This window comes from Pinus tabuliformis, chromosome 9 (assembly GCF_031772625.1).
Source record: "Pinus tabuliformis cultivar Carrire ecotype Pingquan chromosome 9, CPIR1, whole genome shotgun sequence".
Lineage (NCBI taxonomy): Eukaryota > Viridiplantae > Streptophyta > Pinopsida > Pinales > Pinaceae > Pinus > Pinus tabuliformis.
In genome coordinates this window covers 1,414,896,221-1,414,915,630 of record NC_142307.1, presented here as the reverse complement: position 1 = coordinate 1,414,915,630, position 19,410 = coordinate 1,414,896,221, and the positions used below count along the sequence as shown (strand labels likewise).

General features: G+C 40.0%; 1 protein-coding gene and 1 pseudogene across 2 annotated transcripts in view; both read left to right on the top strand.

Annotated features, from left to right (window-relative positions):
* LOC149153845 (CMP-sialic acid transporter 5-like) overlaps positions 1–19,410 on the top strand; it is a 187,849-nt gene that overhangs the window by 4,164 nt on the left and 164,275 nt on the right. The window lies entirely within an intron of this gene.
* Positions 334–1,036, top strand: LOC149153848 (tRNA (guanine-N(7)-)-methyltransferase pseudogene; annotated as a pseudogene).

Genomic DNA, 19,410 nt, shown 5'->3' with positions numbered 1-19,410 from the left:
AAGGATATCGATGACATAAATATAAATTGTTAAATATCATTAGGTCATAATTATCGGATTAGAAGATTGGTTTCTATTGTGCATATTGTAGAAAATTCAACACTTTATCAAAGCTTTGTTGAGAGAGCAACCACTAAAGTCAAGTGAAAAGGATCTCAATTGTGGAGAAAAAGAAGCCCTAGAGAGCTGCAACCAAGAAGAGGTTGATGTTTAGTGCTCAAGAGTAGGGCCTATGTTGTTAGTTTGTATGAATTTTTAAAATTATATTTCAGTATGAATTTCCTCCCATGTCCCAGTCTCGAGATTGTGCAAGTGCAAGATTGAATGCAAACTATGTCCCATGTTTGGGGTCACACTGCCTCCATTGGGCTCCTTTGAAAATGTTTTTATAGAGCCCAAGTTCACAACAATCCATTGAGCAACTCACACTTTCTAGTCTCGATTAATCCAATAGAATTCTACTAGCCTCAAAAACAACAAAATCAGATGATTCAATGAAGGATGCGAGGGAATACCAGTGCGAAACCTGTAGAGAGTTCAAAGATTTCTACTGCTCTAGAAAATTTCTCGAACGCAGAAGATTCGACGAAAGCTACAGAGGCTAATGATTTGAAACAGGCCATTTCTACGAAAATTTGCTTTGCAGACATTGATTGCGGTTTTAACGGGCTCCTAATTAAACTATCAACAATGTTTCCCTTGAAATTAATGATAGGCATGGAGCTTCGTGACAAGGTAAGCGAATACATTAAAGAACGAATTTTAGCACTAAGAAAAGCTTCCCCGGGGAAATATCAGAGCATATCTATGGTTAAAACGAATTCTTTGAAATTTCTTTCAAATTATTTTGAGAAAGGAGAGCTGGAGAGAATGTTTTCTATTCCCAAATCTGCACTTTAAAGAAAAGAATCACTGCCGTGGGGTCATTAACATCTTGTTGCTTGCAGAGTACACGTATGTGATGGCGGTGGGAGGGATGCTTTACACTGTAACTAATGTTGAAGAGCTCAGTGATTGGATGAAAGCTTGCTCATGAAGCCCAATGGACATGTCACTTCACCCTCAATGACTTGTATAAATATAAGTGACCTCCAACCTCATTTGGCACCTCACTCGATCAAACATTCTTCTCTCTCCTTCTCTCATTAGTTCGTACAACTATTGGGCATATATTTTCTCTCACACGTGTGGTAAGGAGGATGAATTTTTTGGGTAGATTACAGGGCTGAAATTTCAACGCTGTTGTAGGGTTTGACCAGCGTTGGCTAGACACTTTCACTCATCCTTCGACTGTGATTTTTGTGGGAAATTTTTGATTTTGGCAAGCCGTACTGTTTGGCATAGAAATTGAGATTTTCTGGGCTGTTGACCTGCGTTGACCGCAAACTTGTTTGACCATAGAGTTGACTTTTGGTTGACTGGGTTTGATCGCTCTAAAGAGGACTGTTTTGGTTGTTGTTTGACCAGCTAAGGAGGCTGAGTTAAATGCACTTTGACCGAGCTGCTAAAGGGTGTTTTGACCCTTGACCATTGACTAGTTAGGGCACACTCTATCGCTGGTTTGACCGATGTTGACCAGGGACAAAATTGCAAGATTTGACAAGGATGTTTTGACTTTGATTTGGCAAGTCAAATTTGACTTTTTGTACTCTCTCTCTCTCTGCTGAACAATTGATATAATAATAATAAGAATTGATGAAAGGGTTTCCTCATCTTGGGGTTTTTCCTTGGCATCTGCCAAATCTGGTGTCCTCTTGTCTTGGCTTGTCTTCTGCATTTTATTATTAATGTTCTATGTATAGTTACTGTCAATGTGATTTATGGTTAATGTGATTGCTATTGGAAAACTAAATTGGAAATTGTCATTGGGTTGCTAAAGGAACATTGAAGCAATTGTGCTAAGCGTAGAACATACCATTGTTAGCTAAAATTAACATTACAAATCTTTAGAAGGAAGTTACTCCAGAGCTAGAGGGAGCTGGGGAGAAAGCCACCCTCACCTTCTTTTATCCCTTTGGGTAAAGCCCATTAACACCCCTCTGCAAATTTTAAGATGAAACATTTGATACTTATTCATTTTTTGTGAACTTAATGATCATTCAGTATGTGGATGTTGGCAGGGTTGTCGACACAGATGGCAAGGCGGGAAGAGAGCTTATCATAACACCTATATTAAAGTATGTGCTTTTAATATTGATGTATTCATCTTGGAGTCTTTATGCTTGTGTGGTACAAGAGTTGGAAGACTTAGGGTTTGTAAATCGTAGAGAAGACTTGTGTTGAAATCTTAGATGAGAAAGTCCTTGGGTTTGTGGGATGAAACCCTAGAGCAAGGCTTAGAACGCTGAATGCAAGTGGAGTTGGTGTGATGCATACTTGGTTTATCTCCTTGATAACATGTGGAATGACTTTGTGTTGATACTGGCTTGTTTTTAAGCCTTTGGTGTGGCTAGATAGCTCGATGAATGGCTTGCTAAGCCTAATTCGTAGGATGAAGAAACAAAGGAATCTAAGTTTGATGAGATTGCATATGGACTTCATTAAGGAGGCAAGGATCAAGAGGGAGTAGACAAATCCCTATAACACTCAACAATTTCTTTCTTAATCAAGAGATAAGTACTTGATATTTTTCTCCCTTGATTGTTGTTATTTTTGCTTGGCGAGCCTCTTGTCTTTGTATTTTTTGCTTCGTTATAATTGTTTCTTCCATGTCCTTTTGAATGATGTAGGTACACTGTAAAGGATGCAGGACTCCTTGATCACGTCACGTCATCCGAGACATGGTGGAGAGGGGAGTAGTGGAGCTCCAATACATATACATAGATGAGTAGATTGTAGACATTCTCACTAAGCCTCTGTCTAGAGTGAAGTTTGTATACTTCAGAGACAAGCTTGGCGTGATGCAAAATGTCTCCCTCATGGAGAGGGAGGGTTGATGTCTTTGCAGGATCAAGGATAACCATCTCCTAAAGCCATAAAGGACCTTGGTTGGGTCATAAAGGACTTTGACCAGTGGAGATGGATGCATTCACCCGAGAAGCCAGAAGGACTTGGCTGGGTCATAAACGACTTTGACCAGAGGTAAATGGCCCAGGGAAATTTCAATATTGGACAAATCTTCTCTTGAGAAGCCAAAAGGACTTGGTTGGGTCATAAAGGACTTTGACCAAAGCAAATAGATGTAATTCACCTAAGAAGCCATAAACGATTTTGGCTGAGGGTGAATGGTCCAAGGGCAAATTCTCTCTTGAGAAGCCAAAAGGACTTGGAAGCCCAAATTTCTAGTGCAGCAACTGATTAAGTTCCTTCTATTTGTTAATTACTGAACAAATTATTTATTGTTTCCTACAGTAAACACCGAAACTAATACACTGCAGTCTTCACCAATTAAATTATAAGTGGAAACAAGAAACTGAGCAAGAAATAAATACACAACACATTACATTGTTATTTTTGGACAAATGTCCCCGAAAAAACCCAATGCGGGAAAACCGGTGCAGCAGCTGAGGGTTTTATTATTAAGTAGTAGTTTTTGAATACAATCTTTGGATGCCTTGCTGGCTATCCAGTACAGAGAATATCACTGACAGATGAATAGTGAGAAGTACCTCACACTATCACAGGTAATCTTGATTGATCCAACCACAAAATGGTTTGCCCCTTGTTGCCTTTGTGTAGTCACTGCGTTAGCCCAACGTCACAGCGTCTAGGGACAACGTCACTCCCTCTGCTAATCGATTTGCCTCCCAGGAACTTCGATTTCCACCTCCCGTCTCACACCTTGACTTCCGACTTCAGAAATTGCTTCCTTGAGCAAAAATACGGACCTCCTCAAGGCTCTCCGTTGCGTCTACGTCAGCCTACGCTGGCCAGCTTAGTCTCAGCACTGCCTCTCCCGGATCTCTTTTTGCCTCTTCTGTTGAGTATTCCCGGATCAAGAGAAATATACAACCGGAACTATCCCTGGCCCTCACTGCAAAAGCTCACTTCGAATTCTCTTCCCGACAACTGCTGTGCTCCAGAAATTCGATCTTTTGATCTCCCACTCGATGTGTCTTCCAAATGCCCATCAAGCCTCCTCTTATTATCCTTCTGTTGAGAACCAATGGCCCAGATTAAATCCTAATCAATGGCTTAGATCATTTTGGTTTGATCCTCGTCTTCGTCTAGAAGTTTCACCCATAGTTAGATTAATACCCTTTAATTATTTTAATTTCCTAAGTTTAGACTTAGGCACCTATTAAAAATAATTAATTATTTTAATAAAATTGTCTCCGGGTGGAATTTCCCAAAACGATTTTTGGGTATTGTGGAATACATGTGTCCAAGCCTCCCTGCAAATTTTGAGGCTAAGAGCACATCCGATGCTACCAAGAATCAACACTCCCTCTTAGTGAGGAATGTGCTCTAGTAATGCAACCTGCTGAAGCATCACTTTGATTCTGTGATATCTCCCGCTGTGCTACTGATGTCTGACACCACTGTCCATCAACTATTGCACAAATGCTGCATCTGTGCTACTGTTGGCCTTGCCACCGCCAACACTGCATCTGTACTGCAACTCCCTCTCAAATTCTGCATCCGTTCTGCTGCTGGCACTGCCACTACCAATATTGCATCTGCACTACACCCTTCTCCAACTGTTACTACTACAACATCAGCAACAAAAAAGCATCCAAAATTATTGAACTGGTGTTCAACATGATGCATCTTGTTGCTGGAGTTCTGACTGCTGCTAGTCTCTGTGCCGACCCTTTGAAGCCTCTGCGCTGTTGCTAACCTATGCTTTGTGCCAATTGCACTGCGACCAACTCTAGCTCTGCGTTGCTCAATATCTGGCGCTCCTAGCCACTGCAAATGTCACCCTGACACTCCTCTGCATCAACTGATCCGGTCCATTATGCTACTACTAATATGGGCTCCCGTAGCAAGGTATTGATCCAAGAGGTGGACTCCTCAAGGATCCTGCCCAACTGCAGTTCTTTCGAACTACAGTTCTATGAATCTATATCACCCCATCTCTGGGTGATCATGGCAAACTCCTCCTCCTCGATCTGTGTGGATGCAACATTAAGATCATGCTTCTCGTCCTTGACACTTGTACTTCTTCTTGAGAGGACACTGTGTAGCATAGTGACCAAGTTTGCCACACCGGAAGCACTTGATCTTCGAAATATCTTTCTTCTTCTTCCGCTGCTCCTGCTGCCCCTTAGATGCGAGGGCTGCATTTTCATCCTCCTCCTTTGGCTTCGTCCCACTGCTGCTGCTGCTACTGTCAAGTTTGCACTTGACTAAGTCTCTCCTCATCTCTTCCTGCTGAAGAGCGGCCCACATCCCTTCCCAATCTGGCAATCTTTCTCTGCCCAGGATGCTCTGGACAAACACTTGCCATTCTTTTGAGACTGAATTTAGAGCCAACCTCACCATCTCGATAGGCTGAGGTGTTGACCCCATAGCTGCCAACTCGTCTCGGGTTTCCTGAAGCTTTGCAAGGAACAAATCAATGCGTTCCCCCTTCTGCATCTGTGTGGATCTCATCTTCTGCTCCAAGTACATCTTCTGCTGCTCGGAAGATCCCTGATATAGCGTGGACAAGGCATCCCACATCTCCTTGGCAGTCCCTTTGCTTGAGATGTGACATACTACATGATCCTTCACTCCGTCGAGGATCATCCACTTGGCCTTTGCCATCTCTCCCTTGTACGTTTTGAGCGGATCTGGATCCGCGGGCTCAGCTACCACACTGTCGACGTAGATCTTGAGAAAATGTTCATCCAGAAGGCATGACATCCTCGCCTTCCAGATCACATAGTTGGATGCACCATCCAATCGATCCTGATCTTGCAATCCACTAGTTGCCATCCCTGACAACGAAAGTGTCGAACTGCCTCCTCTCTCCTCTGCGCAACACTGCGCTGGCCTGTGCACTCCCTGCTGGAGTTAGTAGATCTGCTCTCCTTGATGTTGCTTAACAAATGAGGAATCAAATTCCCTGGCTAGGAATTCTCTAAGGAAGAAATTCCCTCAATAGTGTCTCCCTTCTTCCTTTTGACGATTTTCTGCCCCAGCAACTGCTGCAGAAAACTGCATCACACTAGGAAATTGCCTCTTCGTTGAAGCTGCTGCGCTGCTCCCTTTGACACTGTCAAACTTTGATCTGGAAGTCTTACTTCTCTGTCGACTCACTCAGAGAGAGACCTTCGTCGAAAATCTTTGCCCTCTTGGCCTAGACTACGCAATACCTCTGGGGATTCGATTTGCTGCATACGCAACACTTCGACCCTCCTTCTCTTCAGCGCTGAGCCCTTTTGACTCTGCTCTCTTGCTTCACCTGCAGCTCCGATACCATGTGAAAATTTGGAAGCCCAAATTTCTACTGTAACCACTGATTAAGTTCCTTCTATTTGTTAATTACTGAACAGATTATTTACTGTTTCCTATAGTAAACACTGAAACTAATACACTGCAGTCTTCACCAATTAAATTATAAGCGGAAACAAGAAACTGAGCAAGAAAGAAATACACAACACATTACACCGTTATTTTTGGACAAATGTCCCCGGAAAAACCCAATGCGGGAAAACCGGTGCAGCAAAAGGGTCCCTTATAAATATGGTCACTCCTATGTATTATAAATATTATAAAAGGGTCACTCCTATGTATTATAAATATGTATCATTGTGAATAAGAAAAGAAATCTAATGTTTATCTTTCATATTGCCTCCGCCATGTATGTGTTTAACATGGTATCAGAGCAGGGGATATCTTGCCCTGCTCATATTTGAGCCACTGTTTTCTTGTGGCCTTTCTCTGTGTGTTTGTCAGACCTGGGCGTTGTCTAAAATATTCCAAAATCTATCTGCATCAGTCAGAGCGCAGGTCTCAAATTAGTTTTCCGTAGTGTAACTCCTGTTAGATTTCTCTGCCATATTCTCTGTCCTTTGCATTAGTTTTATTGAATGGTGTCTTTAATAATTAGTGGCGTTGGTTGATTGGTGGCTCCCTATGCACAGTCGGCCTGTTGGCCCCAATACACTGCTCTCTGAATGCTCCTTCGACTGGTACGCTGCCACCCATACTAACCAATTTCCTACAAGCATAACGCCCCATACACTGTGCTCCCGATTCACCATAGCCATACCACCATTGGTATCCAAAATTCCGCTGCAAACCCTGTATGCTTCGCTCTAATCACTCCATATGCTAATACACTCCACCCTCCTACGTTTGACTCCTCACACCCCTTCCCACTGCGTAGCCACTCCTCCATACCATTGTGGCTCCCATCGTATCCTGCTCTGCAAAGTTCCTCCTAAACCATTCGACTCGCCTCTTCATATGCTCCAATACGCTGGGTAATACACTCCACCTGCCATCGGTTTCGTCATACTTTGAACGCTAGTCGTGTATGTATTAACCATACATCAACAATCGAATGTATTAAATTATTTAGTATTTTTAATACATCATCCATTCGATCCATTTCAAACCGATATAATCAGAGAAATGATGTTATCTTCAACTACAAATTGACCTATAAAATGATAAATAATTGCAACTATTAGATGAGTAGCAAGATACCAATATCACCAAGTCACTATAGCAGACAACGCAGTACCAATTTCAACGCAACAAATGACTTGTTGCTTCAATGCACTTACTTCTCAAATTATTCAAACTACTCACACTGTGGAAAAGGAGAGCCAATCTTCACTAGAGATCACTGCCTGGGATATAAAAATATGGAGGGCTGCCCCTTGACTTCTTCTGCGTATGAAAATTATCGATGACGGAGATTGCATTGAACCGAGAATTGAACAGTGAGCACATTTACTCGTACCATCCACTGCTTTATAAGTACTCACATTGCTTTGCGTCATTCACAATCCAACTCTTCCAAATTTTCAAAGTTCTCTCTTTACTATATTAACATTATGTGGTGGAATACATTCAATCATCAAAACCAACGCTAACAATACCATTCAATTTGTTTATCTGAGGCAATTTCCTTTCAGTGAAGAAAGCCTCGGCTCTGTTTTGGTTTTTGCGAGGGAAAGGCAAGGTAAGGCGACAATGGCTGCATCGACTGTGGTGCTAAATCCGAAGTCAGTGGCCGAGGGTCCAACGGGCAAGATAGAGATGAGTATGCCTCTGCCCCATCTCCATTTTCATTCCGATATGGACGAAGAAGATTTGTATGGTCAATTGAAATCGTTAGAGAGACAGATGGAGTTCATCGCCATTCAAGAAGAATACGTGAAGGATGAGCAAAAAAATCTAAAGAGAGAATTGCTGAGAGCCCAAGAGGAGGTGAAGAGGATCCAGTCGGTGCCGCTGGTGATCAGGCAGTTCATGGAGATGGTTGACCAGAACAACGGAATAGTGGGTTCAACAACGAGATCAAACTACTATGTGAGGATTTTGAGCACAATCAACGGGGAGCTCCTAAAGCCCTCCGCCTCGGTAGCCCTCCATCGACATTCGAACACCCTAGGGGACGTCCTCCCACTGGAGGCTGACTCCTCTATCTCACTCCTCTCCCAGTCTGAGAAACCAGACGTAACCTACAATGATATTGGGGGCTGTGACATACAAAAACAGGAGATTCGGGAATCCATGGAGCTTCCACTCACACACCACGAGCTTTACAAGCAGATCGGGATAAACCCTCCCCAGGGATTGAGCGGTATTATATGAGCGATATGTAATGGTATGGAGCGGGATTGTATGAGCAGTATGGAGCGGTATTGTTATGAAATGGCGCAGTTGGTGGTATTTTGGTATGAAAAATGTATGGAATACACTCTATGAAACTTCAAACTGGAACACCAGCATCGTTTCACTCTATCAAGTTTACATTCAGTCTTAAAATATGATTGTCGATCCCTGCTAAACATGCAATGCCGAAGATGGATAAAAATTGCACTAGTTTAAAAAGACTTGAAAGAATAATTCACACTTCCTCTGCATCTTACAGGTCGTGAACTGTCAAACCTAGAGGCAGAAATCGGGCGTTATATGATACATAACTGACTGCAACACGACTAATGTTCAATGTATGACAAAACCGATGGCAGTTGGAGCATATTACCTAGCGTATTGGAGCGTATGAAGAGGCAAGTCGAATGGTTTAGGAGGAACTTTCCAGAGTAGGATACGGTGGGAGCCACAATGGTAAGGAGGAGTGGCTACGCAGTGGGGAGGGGTGTGAGGAGCCGAACGCAGGAGGGTGGAGTGTATTAGCGTATGGAGTGATTAGAGCGAAGCATACAACGTTTGCAACAGAGTTTTGGATACCAATGGTGGTATGACTATTGTGAACCGGGAGCACGGTGTATGGGGCGTTGTGCTTGTAGGAAATCGGTTGGTATGGGTGGCAGCGTACCAGTCGAAGGAGCATTCAGAGAGCAGCGTATTGGGGCCAACAAGCCGACTGTGCATAGGGAGCCCCCAATCAACCAATGCCACTAAATATTAAAGACACCATTCAATAAAACTAACGCAGAGGACAAAGAATATGGCAGAGAAATCTAACAAGAGTTACACTACAGAAAACTAATTTGAGGCCTGCGCTCTGATCGGTGTAGATAGATTTTGGAATATTTTAGAGAACGCCCAGGTCTAACAGACACACAGAGAAAGGCCACAAGAAAACAGTGGCTCAAATATGAGCAGGGCATGATATCGCCTGCTCTGATACCATGTTAAACACATACATGGCGGAGGCAATATGAAAGATAAACATTAGATTGCTTTTCTTATTCACAATGATACATATTTATAATACATAGGAGTGACCCTATCATAATATTTAAAATACATAGGAGTGACCCTTTTCTTTCTCAGCACTTGGTCACTCCTTTTATAATATTTTTAATACATAAGTGTGGATTTCAGCTTCAACTCCCTGCAAAAGTTTTTGAACAACACTCCTGTCCTCAGGGTTCACACTGATTTTCACAATTAGCTTCTTCAACTCTTCATTTTGAGTGGACAAAGCTTTGGAATTTGCCTTTTCCAATTTCAATTGATTGACCACTTTCCCTAACAAAGCTTCAGCTTTGCTGGAAACCAAGGATGTTTTATTCAAATCACTGTATATTAGTTCTCCAGTCTGCCTGTGTAAATTTATCTTGTTAGGCAGTGGGATTTCTCTTGCATCTACTGTCAAGTTGACAGTCTTGAAACCAAATGAGGATGAAACAGTCAATGCAGAAGGATGAGAGAAAGATAACTTCAATTGGTTTCTCTCAAGGTCCATGGTAGATAATAATCTGGTATGGTATTCAGAAATAACTTGAGCTTCAAGCTGAGACTCCATATTCTCCTTCACCCTCTTGTTTCTTTCTTCTATTTGACTATATAATTGCTTTATGATAGGCACAAAATTCTGAGAAACTTCCTCTGGAACTGGAGAGGAGGGTGTACAAGTAACATCTCCCAACTGTAATTGAAAACCCATTGAGGCTGAAGAACTTCCACCTAGGGATCCAAGCTCTGTTTCTTTCTCTGACAACTTTGCTCTCTTTGAATCTTTACCTGCTTCATCTTCTAAATCAATAATCTCTTCACTGCCTCTTTTCAAACTTTTCTCAATTGGATGAGGAGTCTCCACCTCCATTCCTCCTAGTGCACTTGTCTGACCTCCATTTGCCAATTTTTCTAGATCTGGACGAGGTTCATGTATATAAGGGGCATAGGCATTTTCAACTCTTCTATTAGAAATAATATGGTGAGGGTCATATGCCCATTTTTCACCCAGCTGTAGCTTCATACTTTCAAGAATCTTTTGCACTTCTTCTATGGCTTGCCTGTTGTTCACAATAAAAGGTCCCACTGTCTTTGGCAACTTGAACAAATGTCCCCTTTTTGCTGGAACAAAATGCACTTGATCAACATTCAAACTTTGCTTGATGAATTCCAAAGAAAACAACCTCATAGGCACAAATATGGGAAGTTTGAAAGGGGCAACTTCAACTCCATATAGTCTAATCTCAGCATAATCCTCAAACTGAAACCAATCACCCACTTTAACATCTTTGTTGAGTTGTAGGAGAGATTGAGCCTTTGGCAAAATACAAGGTATGGGAGAGCTATTGATAATGGAATAAGAGACTGACAATAAAGAAGTAGTAAACTATATAAATCCCTCATAATCAACATGACTTCTTATGATATCGGTCCAATATACCATTGATTGTTTGTTTAGTGTAAGTCCATTATATTTAGTCCCAATTGCATGAATCTCTCCACATGAGTATACAAAAAGAGGTAGGTCACCAATGAGGGAAATCTAAAACATACAGTGAGAGCAAGGTCTGTTAATTGTGAATTAACCATTATTTCCCAATAAGCATGTATATCAAATACTGTCTTAGGCTGCAACATCAAACTAAACATTCCTAGAATGGCTCGGTCAATGACATGTGTATCCTCCCTTCCTAAAACCTTGGCAATGATCTGCAGAATTAGCCTTACATCTTCGGTGAAAGTTTCAAGAGAAAATTCAGTAGGTTCCATAGACAAATGTTGTCCTGAGGGCATTAAAAAGAAAGACATTTGGGCATAGTATTTTGCAGATAGGTTTTGAAAGGTTGACAACAAGATTTCTTCTGAAAACGATGTGTAAGAACTTGAAGAGGGAAAAACCAAGGCTTGTTGAATTAAGAGAGAAGACACTTGGAAAATATTTTCACCCAATTTGTTCATCACAAAACATTTCTCAGGGTAGAGAGTCGAGACCAACCAATAGATGAGTTCAAGGAAAAGATAAGTTTGGGGGATTGTAGCAGCAAGAAGACCAGACCTGATGATTGCAGTATACACTAGGGATTCTTTTTGGTTAACTAGGATAAATTGGCGAAGTTCTAGCAAATCAGGGGAGCAAATTTTGTCAAAAACATCCCTCTTAGTGTCCATGAGAGGAATGTGAGAGGAAGACCCTGCTAGCACTGCTTTCTTAGACATTTTTGCAGCTAGAATAAATAGGAATGACGTGTAAATACTTGGTTACCAGATGATTGTTGCTGACTCGAGCTCTGATTTGGACAAGTGCGTTGTATTACGAATACAATACACTAAAAATGATAAAATGAGGGGAATCGAGGGTAACAGGATTTATGGAAGAACGGAAAAAATGGGAGGAAAATAATAATAAATGCGCATGTGGCAGGTAACGTGGTGACATGACAGGATGACATGAGGAGATGAGTTGGTAGTGACATGGCTATGACAGGGTGAGGTGGCGGTGATGGAGCAATGACGAGGCGATGGCAACATAAAATACATGCTCTCTTGTAATACATGCTTGCTTGCTGTCGCACTACGGGGGCACTCATAGGTATAGAGAAATCTTGTCGAGGTGCTCCTGTAATGGATGTAGGCTGTTGATCCGCAGTCAACCCTGATCATTGACTGAGTCTTACGAGGGCACTCACCGGCATAAACAAGGTGCATGTTGTGTCGTCGGGTTTGCGCCATCAGATGGGCCCGACAACGGCACATCACTTCGCCCAACAAACTGTCCGATCTTTATTTGCATCGCTTTAATACACTCAGACCCATTGTATTAACATATTAATACTGGCCTTTGGTACTAATCAACAGATAAGCCACCATTAGTGTTTAATCACAATCGTAAAGCTAAACTTGATTTTGATTTTTTTTTTTTTGAAATAAACATACATATATTTTTTTTCTTTTTCGATATATGAGGAAAATAAAACGAGCTACAACAAATACTATCTTTCATTTTTTCCAACATAATCCAAATCAGTGGTATTAGAGCAATTGTCTCTATTTTTGTCCATGCATTTTCCCACATGGTCAGTGTATATGAAGTTGGGCCTACCTTAACCAATGAAGAGCTTCCTTGTCACATAAGCGATCTCGCATGGTGGTCGAAAAGAAATGATGGAACAAGAGATCCTATCAAGTTGTTGCTCTATGTAGCCATTAAGCAAGAAAAGAACAAGATGATGGGTCATTTTGCCCAAATTCTTCACCAACTTCCAATTGCGATGGATGAACCTTTGACAAATAGTGATTTTGAAGGGATGACAATTTTGAAGGTATAAGTTAATTTTAATATCCCTTTTGTGAAGGCAAGATAGATGTAGGAGCTCTAGAGAGATGGCTAGATCAACTAGAGGGATATTTTTATTTTAATTTTTTTTTCCTACGTTAAGAAGATTGCCTTTGCACCCCTAAAGTTTCTTCTCCATGTCAACCTTTGGTGGTTACACATTGTATCCAACATGCTAGGGTTGTTTTTGAAGTGTATGAGACAAAACCCAATTGCGAGGTTATTGTCAATGCCCTCAAGGGGGAGTTCTATCCTGTTGGAACTTATGATGACCAATTTACTAGATGGACAACTTTGCACCAGGGTAAAGACTAGACACTGCTAGAGTGCACCAATGCCATTCATGCCTTGTGTGCGAAATTGTGTACCAAGGTCGTCAAGCGGCCCATGGTTCTCAAATATTGCGATGGCGTACACAAATACATTGTGGAATTGCACTTTTTAGCATCTCTTCATTGGGAGCAACTTATTGTTGTCATCAAGATCAAAGAAAAAAAGTTTAGATGGGTAATAAAGAGTTTGGTGTTGGAAAACAATTGTAGCAAAAGAAGGGTAAAGGTGGCTCTAAATTTCAGAACAAAAGACATAGCAAGGATAACCAATCTCAAGATAAATGGTCAAAATTGCATGCAAAGAATGTAATGACCCACCTACAACTATAAATAAAATTTGAATATTAGCATACATACGAGACCTCCATATGATAGCTACGTATGCATGGCCCCGCATGTATCACACTATATATAGGCTGGTTACTACAGGGAGAGATATAAATTAAGGTAATGGATTAATTATCGAAATAAATCCCCACCTCACCAGAATATCATATATATCAAATTAGGTAGTAATACGTATACCACCTTAAATGCCTATATATATGTATGATAAATCCTTAAACTAAAAGAAAATGTTAATTTTAATTTACAAATTATATTTAAAATTAAAATTAATAAAATAATAATGTAAATTAATTAAAATTATAAACTAAATAAATCAAATTAATTTGTTAAAATAATAATAAACTTTAATTAAATCAAATCCTACGTATTCAAAATAAAATCCAGAAAATCAAATGAGATTTGATTTTTATAAAAAGTTACACGTAACAAAAATAATGACACGGAGATGGGAAGAAGGCAGTGGGCGGAGAAATAAAAAGAGAAAAAAATCTGGAGGAAGGGATGCCGAGAAAGGGGAATTTCCTATGTTACTAGGATTTAGATACATATACGGCAAGGATACGTCACATACAATATATATATATATATATATATATATTTTTTTTTTCTAAATTTTAAAGAACACCTTAGAGCTATTAATTAAATAGTAGACAATGGACACTTTATAATTATTGATTATATAACATATATCTATATGATATAAATGCTAGAGATGACAAATATCATAATATGAAATATAATTATTAATTATATAAGTTTATAACTTTATAAAAAATCATTATTAAAGATATATAATATATATTATAACTTTATATTATATAAGAGGGAACAATAAAATATATATTAATATTAAATAAAGAGAATGCTAATATACTATTGTTATAAATCTACCATTTGTTGTTATATAATATAATAATTATAATACTATTTGGCGTTTGATGTAATTAGTAAATTACTAATTGTTATAAATTGATATATAATAGAATTCTAAATATTTCCAATGTTCCACAAAGTCTCCGGGACAGGGAGACGCGGGTGCGGGGAGACACACAAAGGGGACGTGTGGGAGAACCCTGAAATTTTAGGGAAATTTAGGGGAGACGGGGAGACGTCGAGGTATATATAATATAATTTTTAATTATATATATTATAAATTTATATATATGTATATAATTTTGAAATTTTCATGTTCATATTCATTGTTCAATAATGCTAATTCATCAAGATTCTATACCATAAGGTTCAATAATAAAATTCAATATGAAACTCAAATATTCAAATACAATGTACATTGATCCATATCATTCATCATTCATCAATCATCATTCTATAATTTACATTGAATCATTGATTTAAAAATTAAATTGAAAATTGAAAATTCTGAATTCATCATTCATCATTCTAGTCTTCTAGATTCTAAATTGAACACTAAGTCTTCACATGGCTGAGGATAACAGTGGTCTACTTCTTGCCTCAGGACCGAAGTTGCAGAGATCTGCTCCTTGCCTCAGGGATGAACTGAGGTCTGTAGGCTGTAGCAGACCTTTTCCCAGCGCTGAGACTGAGGTCCGATAAGAGTATGACAGCAGTTCCAAAGTGAAAATACTGCTCCAAAAAACAAACCAGAAATTATGACCAGAAAAGCGCAAGACTTGTGACCAGAGAAGCCCAACGAAACCACCTCAGAGATAGCAAAAAATCCACGAAATTACTTCACAAAATCACCTCAGAAACGAGTTTTTCTTGTTTGAATTCGGTAGTCAAATGAAGAGGCCCAGCTTCAATATATTCAAGATTACGCTAAATCGTTGATATGCTGCCGCCTGCCGCCTGCGTGGAGCAAGAGGGAGGATGCCACTGCAAGTTTGCAACGACTGCTAACTTATTCGGTAGTCAAATGAAGAGGCCCAGCTTCAATATATTCAAGATTACGCTGAATCGTTGATATGCTGCCGCCTGCCGCCTGCGTGGAGCAAGAGGGAGGATGCCACTGCAAGTTTGGAACGACTGCTAAGTGCTAACAGCAAGTCGCTGCGTGGAGAAGAGTGAGGATGCGCTGAAGCTCTCGTGGGCGCAGTGAGAGCAGATGGAAGAAAAAAATGCGTTGAGGTAAGAGCATAATGAATGGCGGCAGAATGAAAACTTGAAAAGTGGAGTTAACCCTAACTTGTTCATGTAATTTTTTATTTGTAATTGTTAATTTAGTTTATTTTTATTTTTTATGTTTTTTTAATAAATTAATTTTCATTTTTTTTGGTTTATAAAGGGTAATTAGACAAAAATGAAGGGGGGACGCCCAGAAGAACCCCATTTTCGGGGGGACGCCCAGAAGAACCCCACTTTTGGGGGGGACGCCCAGAAGTACCCCTTTCGGGGAGTCGAGTCTCCCACATTGGGGAAACGCACCCCCTTGCGTCTCCCCGAGTCTCTCCAAAAGGGGGACATGGGGAAACGCACCCCCGAGAGTCTCCCCGTCCCGGGTGTGTAGGGTGCGAGGGGTGCGCGCACCCCACCCTGGGGGACGCGTCCCCGTGGAACACTGAATATTTCATAACTATAAAATTTAAATTGACTAAATAATACTAAATAGTTAATTGTTATATATGTAGTCTATAGACTGTCATTCGCTGTTATATAAACAATAATACCATTTGGCATTTGAATTTTGCAGGCCTTTAAAAACAAAATAAAAAAATCGACTATTTGGCATTTGCCTTTAAAAAAAAAACAAAAAAATTAAAATCGACCATTTGGCATTTGCGACTATACAATCCACCATTTGGCATTTGTGGGCCTTTAAAAAAAACAAAAAAACATACAATCGAACTTCCAAATAAAAAAATAAAAAAATAAAAACCGGACCATTTGTTGTGTATTTTATATGACATTTGAAAAAATAAAATTTTAACCTGTCTGTTGAGCAGCAACGAGGCTGTGGCTGAGCACGGTGGCTAAGCGTTGCTGGCTGGGGCAACGATTGATTGACAGTAGTTTGGGGGCAACGACTGACTGACGGCAGCGTTCCTCGCTGGCTGGGGACGCATAGCCTGAAACAAAATAGTGTGTGCAGGAGGGGCCGACGGTGAGCCCGGAACAAATAAAGGTGTGCAGGAGGGGCCAGCGGTGAGCCCGGAACAAATGAAAGTGTGCAGGAGGGGCCGAATGGTGAATGTGGAGAAAAGGGGAGCAAGTTATAACATATACGCCGACCACATTATAATACACATGCAAAAAATAATATCTAAACCTACAACGACAATCGAAGCCTAGAAAGTTCTGCTTTTTTTGACTTTTCGGCGACCATTTCACCGTTTCCGGTAACCACCAGCAGGATCCGTATCCTGGGAAAGTTTGCCATTTCCAAAAACTGTATATTTATAAAATACGTGTTTTAGACGTATTTTTGGCGTATTGTATCTGGATCCGGTTCAGATCCGTGGATCCGGCAATATTCCTCTTGCCTTTGCCGGATCCAGTAACTTAGGAAATTTCTGATTTCTGAGAATCTTACTTACTGAGAGGAAGAGCTCAATTGTTCTCAAGTTTTTGGGCCAGGGGACCAAATTGCGTCAATTGAGCTGCACTTCGGGACTGAGTACCTAGGTTGTACCCAGTTTGGCTAGGTGGTTTTGGTCTTTTGGTAACGGGAGCTGGAACGGGAACAGGAGCAAATTCTGAGGCATCTTCAACCACAGTAAACTAAGTAAGTACTCGACAGCAAATCAATGAAATTTTGACGTTATGAATTTTGTTTAAGTTCATAAAATAGTTTCCATATTTTGTTAAAGAAAAATGTACAAGTAAATTAGGGAACCTTGCAAAGAATATGAATGAGAAGTCAATAGAGGACAGATGCAAATATTGTGACAACCATTGGAGCCCTTGACACAACAATGGTGAATGTCATGCTAGATAGTTGTTATTGGCTCACCTGAAATCTTCAAACTATGACGTAGCTTCAACATCATTGAAGCTCATATAGGTAGGGTAAAACAAATCATCAATGTGAAACCTAGTTTTACTATTGCCACTGTAACAGTCCAGCCAAATGACCTCGTGGAAGGTGAGCGTCATTTCCACTCATAAGTGAGGGTGAATGGGAGACAATATTGCATTTCATTGTTGAGAATGATGACTAAAATAATGTGATCTCTGTAAAGGTTTTCAAGATGATGGAGTGTCAATGATGTTGCGCCCCTAGCCATACACCATCGTTTGGCTAAGCCAGGGATGAGACATCTGCATTCAGAGTCCAGACAACAAGGGATCATAACTTTCAACATGATATGTCAAGAGGGATCATACAAGGTAAGGTGCAAGCCTCAATATTTACTAAATAAGATCTAGAGGTGCAAAAAGACACAGGTTTGTACCTCGAGTTTTTTGATTCCTTGGGTGCTTAATATATCTAGATTCCAATGTTAACATGGATCTATTATGCTTGTCCATCACTCCTTGCACATAATACATACATATCCCTTTGTGCTTAATTCTTTTGTAGTTTGTTCCTCAGTGCTTGTATATTTCTAATGAATATAATCCAATTTTTTTAAAACTCTGTTCCTCTTGCAAAATAGGATATGTAGTTACATTTAGATGATGCCAACTTTTGTTCCCTCACATTTGTAATGGCCCTATCCCAACACAGGTCATTTAATAAGTGTGATATTGCTCCAGCTGCAAGATTTCATGTTTTATTTTTTTTGGAGGGAGGATTTTGCAAGCTGAGTGTTCTGTGGTTGTCCTGGAGATTCTCTTCTATTAAAATGGTGTGGGCAGCTTGACTGGATAAGCTCTCATGATCTTTATTTTTCTTGAACTATTTTTTTTTGGGAGTGTCATTTCCGAAATCCTGATTAATTTTCTGTACAACATCCTTTTCTAGCTACTTTGGGATAGTCCCCTTTCTTTTTTCCACCCTTCAAAGGATTATCATATCTCAGCAGACGCTTTGAAATTGGTCTTAAATGTTAGAATTCCATGTACCCCAGGTTTGGTCTATTTTTTGGAAGTTTCACGAAACAGAAAACATACATAAACACATTGAAATGCCTAACTTTAAAAACAACTTGCACAAGGGAAAATACACCAGCAATTAGATCATACACAGAACACACAATTTAATGCCCAAAACTGAAATCTTATTAGTCCTTTAACAAGAAAGACAATGGCTCCTGAACCCGGGAAAGTGGCCTTTTACAATCCCTGTACAAAAATGCCAAGATACAAGACAAATGTGTTGAAATACTAAGCAGGGGGGGGTGAATCAGTGTTTCTTTCAATTGTTATATTATGTCAGTTAAGATTTTTATCACAAAATAAACCAAAACACGAGATAGAACAAAAATAATTTTATTGATAAAAAATAGTGAGGACTCCAATCCTCTTTTACAACAATTTCAGGCTTAAACCTGTACAACAAAATCTTTGACTTTTTCAAGGTTCCAAGCTTGAACAAATCCAAGCTCCTACTTGGTCAAAATGAGGACTCCAATCCTCTCAACAACTCCAAGCTCCAACTTGGTCAAACCAAAAATTTACAAGAAATACTTCAAAAATTCTCCAAAATATCTTCAACAATGCTTCAAGGATGTCTTCAATAATGCTCCAAGAATGTCTTCAATAATGCTCCAAGTATAGGCAAGG